Raw genomic sequence first — 5,926 nt, 5'->3', positions numbered from 1 at the left:
GTATACAATCTCATCTTGCGGATTAAGAACATTTAACATCCAGTGTGTCTCAAAATGATGCGCCCACGGATGCTCACGACAATGACGGTGATGTTGTTCCCACTTTCAATGGCTCACCCAACACTACTCCAATGTCTCTCAAAGAGAAGTCTCATGCATCAGATGATTCACCAGTTGATCCTACTCATTATAGAAGTATTGTAGGTGCTCTCCAATACTTGACTTTTACCTGACCTGATATTATTCATGTAGTGACCAAGGTTTGTCAATTTTTCAACGACCCTACCGTGTCGCATTTGAAAGCCGCTAAGCGAATTCTTCGCTACCTCAAGGCTACAGAAGATTATGGCTTGCGGTTTGTCTCCCAAAGTCCTTTATCTCTTTATGCCTCTCTGATGCCGATTGGGCAGGTTGTCAAACAACACGAAGGAGCACCACAGGATTTTACTTATTTTTAGGGGCTAATTGCATTTCATGGTGTTCTAAAGAAAATTGGACGACATTATTGTTGATCCATCATTATTAGGGTCAAGATGAATATTTTTTATTTAATTCTCTTTAATGTAATTTTTCCTCCAATTCCATGTACTGCAGGCCCCTTTCTATATACGCGGCAATGAAAAATATGAAAAACTTCACCAAATTCAAAGGAGTTTTCAGGATTTACTTACCCAATATGATTTAGTTAGGTGTAAAATGTTTACAATTGGACTATACTCGCAACCACAAAAAAATAAAAATAAAAATCTTAAATAAATAATAAAACTACCCACGTATATATACTCAATCAGTCGATTTAAATCTAGATCGTGACCCAACAACTCCCACAGACACAAAAACAAAAACTAACGAAACGAAAGCGGAGGAGAAGAAGAGAAAAACTATTAGACTTTTGATGTGGTTCAATACAAGAGCACACGTGATTTAGGAATCAAGATCTGTTGTCCCATTTCATATCTTTGTGGCTGTTTCTCCGATTAAATTTTGATACCTCATGAATTGTTTTAAGTATTTTTAATATATATATATATATATTTTATTCATGTAGTTAAATTCCTAAATTTAGATAACATGGCATATAAATAGTGTAAGAACAGCTACCGAGATAGAAAAATTGAGACAACAGATTTATTTAGATCCTTAGAAGTCCTAATTAATAGAATATTCGTTAATTGGTTAATTTCGGTATTAATTGCTATAGTAGTTTGGTGATCAGACGTGCATGAACCCACGGCCTTTTATTAATTAAACAGCGATAAATTGATCAATGCTAGATATTTGTTGAACTATCAACCATTTGATGCTAATTCCCAGAAAAAAAAATTCATTCTAATTACATTACTTAATTAGCTAGTTTAAGGCTAACAATTATAATATTGTTGTTGAAATAATGTAAATAAACAAGCTTTGGAAATCATAGATGAGCAGTTATCGAGGGTTCTGTTTATTCGACTATTATAAGCTTGGAATTTACATCTATTAAGCAACTTAATCAATGCGGTCAAATAAACTCTTTTAAAAATTAGCAGTTCATGAAGACCACCAAGAAGTCTTCTTTTTTTTTTTTTATGAATTTCAAGAGAGAAAAAAAAAAGTTGGAGCTCTCCCTTCTCGATGTTAAACGTCTCGTTCAGTTTGATGATTCGAGTTGAGATGTGACTTTATGTTAGAATTTTTAACTGTAACAGAAAAAGTTAGATATAATTTTTTCTGAAAACTTTTAACTTTAACAAAATTAGAATTGAAAACTTGAATTAGTAAAATAAACAAAGTCTAAGTCATCAGAGATCTTCTCATATTTTATGAGATACTGTTGTATTATTTTGTTCTAAATAATTAAAGAAACCTTTAGACCTTTTGGCTCGGCTTTAATTTTTTTTTAAAATTTTCAGTTAAAAGAAGAAGATGAGTAAAATTTGTAGCTTTTCAATAGTTAATATTTAAAATTACATCTCTAAATTTTAATAAGTAAAAAAAATATATATGAAATTTATAATGTCTTACTCAACTTCTAGTACAAGATTAGCCTATTTAGAAGAATTTTATTGAGAAGTAAATATTAAGACTTTGACTAAAAACTCTTTGAACGTCAAATATCTTTCGACAAATCATTCAAACACTTTTAAAATTAAATTTAGGACTTAAGAAGCGAAAAGAACTCTCTGAAAAGTCATGTCAAACATATGTACCCTTAATTGATTAGCAGATTCTTGCCCTAGCTTAAATAATGGGTTAAACTTTTTCTCTACTCTTGTAGGAAATTTCCTAGCACTTTCTGCAAAGTGACACCAGTAAAGTTATAGTCAATTTCTTTGGGCACATTGCTGTGTCAAAGTGAATTTCTGTGTTACAATATTCTCTTATCTGATTTGAAATTTGGGACATTTTTTTCTTTGTTAATGGTTTTTTCTTTCTTCTTTTTCTGGTTGTGTGACCATGAAGTCTACATATAATCCAAAGCTATTACTTTCCATGAGTTTTCTTTTGTCTCTTTTCTTAAAACAAATTACCAACGGATATTTAAATCAGTGGTGGAAAACTAGAAATGTCTTGCTAGTTGAACTGTCCCTCAACCATTCTCATTCTCACTAAATATTTTTAAGATTCTTAACGAGTAATACTTTTGTTGAGGCGGTAAATAGTAATTTAAAAAAAAAAAATGAAACAAAAATTAAGGACGTTTATGATTTTTCTTATGAAAGGACATATACGAATTTTGAATAAGTTTGATAAAGAAACAACACAGATTCGGTAAATCTTGGATTTACCTAAGAAATTGCAAATTTACCTGAAGAATTTTTGAATTTACGTATAATGGATGAAATTTGATAAATTCAGAATTACATGAATTTATCCCACAACTAAATTGGGCAAATCTAGGATTTATCGAATGTACTCTTATGAGCCCCAATTTGTATTTCATCTACATTTATTGTTTATTTATTTACATAATATTTATTAATTGTTTAGTTAATACACTTTTTTCTCTTTTAAATTTAAAATATTATTTGTTAATAAATGTAATAACATGTTTTTTTTTACTATCATTAAAATTCAAACATAGAATTTAGAACATTCAGATATCAAGCGATGTAACTAAACATATTAGTATTAGGATCTAGTAATTACAAGTTACAACAATAATTAAATTCTCTTTACAATATCTCTTTTGAGCTTCACACATAATATAACTATGGATATCGGTTCTAATATCATTTTTAGGGGTATCTCTGTCTAGGAAGAAAGAGAAAAATAAGTCAAGACTTGAGATGAATTAAAATTAATAGGCCAATAGTATACATAAGTTAATAAATAGGTCAAATTACTATTTTCGTCCATAACTTGTCTGGTTATGAACCATAACTTGACAAATTTATTTATAACTTATCTGATTTTGAACCATAACTTGACAAATTTATTTATAACTTATCTGATTTTGAACCATAACTTGACAAATTTATTTATAACTTATCTGATTATGAACCATAACTTGACAGGTTATGACCTATTAATTTCTATAACTAAAAATTTATCTATATACTTTCTTAAATTTTTCATATTAGCCTATTTTCTATTATTTCTCCTCTTTCTATATAGTAGGCCGTTCGTCGGCCATTTTTCATAGCAATTTTGTGTGGAGTCACTTTCTTTAAAACCACACGTACAAACAATAAATAATAAATAAATAACTTCCCCTTACGAAACAATTACAAGCCAGCTTTTTTTTTTTTTTTTTTTCAAACAATGTGAAAAACCACATTATGTTTTTTTTTTTTTTATAATTAAAAACCACATTATGTTATAAATAAGTGGATTTACTCATATTACCTAGTCTAAGCTCAAGGATACCTCATCTTAAGCTTTTTTTTTTTTTTTTTTTTTTTTGTAATTTATACATTTGTCCTTTAAACTTGTATAGTTTTAACAACTTCCTCTTAAACTTTTAATTTTGACAAATTATCCACTCAACTTATAAAATTATTGTAATATGCATCATTTTAACAATGATTACATTAAATTAATATAAAAAAAATGAACATTTGACAAAAAATTTTAACATCCTAGAATAACACAAAATTTTCAATTTCTCAACTGTTAATTCATTAAATCTAATAAAAAATTTGAACAAATTTAATAAAATGATGCACATTATAATAATTTTATATGTTTAAGGAATTGATTGTCAAAATTAAAAATTTGAATGGCAAATCCAGAACAAATTTAAGGAGCAATTGTGCTAATAAATTTTTTTCTTTCGAATCTATCTTGTGTATATAAAAGACGCCTAGAGATTTTTTTTTTTTTGTTTTTTTTTTGCTGCAATGACGCCTAGAGAAATTAATATCTACTGGCTTCGGACATCACCTAACCTAATGTCCGAGCCAGTAAATATATCATGCATCACACAAGACCTCTAATCTGCCAAAAGTGAAGGGAAAAAGTCCATGTCGTCATTTTCAATTATTTTCCAAGCAGTTCCCACATTATTTTAACCTTCGGTTTTTATTTTTTATTTTTTTATTTTTTTATCTAATAATGAATTGTCTTTTTTCTACAGTGGAAAAAGAAAAAAAAAAAAAGAGAGTGAACATGAAGCTATATATAGCTTCGTCCTGAGCTCATTTGCTTATTCATTGCCACGTCACCCTCAACGAAAAACACTCATTAGATTGAACATGCAAATAAATCTTCACCGTCCATTCAGAACCGAAATCCAACAACAAAAGATAACGAGGACTGTCGTGGTTTTATGGTGCAGGTTCAACTTGGGAGTAGAACCAGCAGATATCATTTTTTGTTTCCCCTGAAAATGCCAAGGAACACAAGTGTTGAGCACTACCGGACACATATATAAATAGTTAAAACTTGGAAGCTATTATTATTATTATTATTATTATTGTTTGCCGATCCAACTCGAAACTTATGTAAGATTGTAAAGGAAAGAGAATCACATCTGTTTTCCACATCAAAATAGCATTTAGTTCAACTAGCTTTGTATAAGAATATGACGGATGACGATTATTATAGGTGCATATCCTATTCTGATCATTATTTTATATAAGATTTACACTTTTCAAAGATATATAAGATCTTTGTAAATTCTACTTAAATTGTTTTGGCACCATCTTTCCTCCCTCTTCTTTCTTATAGCCAGTAACTTGTTAGTTTGTAGGATGACAAAAGAAAACTACAACCAACACTAGATTGTATTAAAATCCTGTTCTTTTAATACGTTGATTATGATTTTGACTCCTGAAAAGTGTTACTATCAGGATAAATGTTAACGTCACTTTTGTTATCACTCTCTTTGTCACTTTTTACATTTATTGTTTGATGCATAAATTTTATTTTTTCATTTTCTGTTTAAATAATAATATATCACGATAGAAAGAATAAAAACACTTGAAGTGGAGCATGATTAAAAATATTTAGAGTATCACTTGTTATAAACACCACAACAAACAAAAGATGCGATCTATTTTTAAGCCTCATAATATGAGACTCACTTTCAATTACAATCGTATTCTAAGTTGGAGCAATGAACTTATTTGAAGTGGTTCATTTTGTACCAAAGAAGCCTATATATAAACAACGATTAATTTTACTCCCCCACCTATCTACTCTAGGTTGGGGGTAAGGCCGGGAGGTTCTATACACATTTTCATACTTTGTATTTGGAGTACTTCACTTAATTTTCTCTGCAGTATTGGGCTTTGGCGGTATTTATCACGCACTTCTGAGACCTGAGACTCTTGAAGAATCTTTTTCATTTTTTGGTTATGTATGGAAAGATAGAAATAAAGAGCTCGTTTGGTAACATTTTTAAAATGATTTTATTTTTAATATAAAAATAAAAATGAGATTGTTTTATAAATCATTCTGGAACCGATCCTGAAATTGTGTTTGATTAATTTTTTAAGAGATT

This window comes from Morus notabilis, unplaced genomic scaffold, assembly GCF_000414095.1.
Source record: "Morus notabilis unplaced genomic scaffold, ASM41409v2 Scaffold458, whole genome shotgun sequence".
Lineage (NCBI taxonomy): Eukaryota > Viridiplantae > Streptophyta > Magnoliopsida > Rosales > Moraceae > Morus > Morus notabilis.
This window is presented reverse-complemented; position numbering follows the sequence as displayed.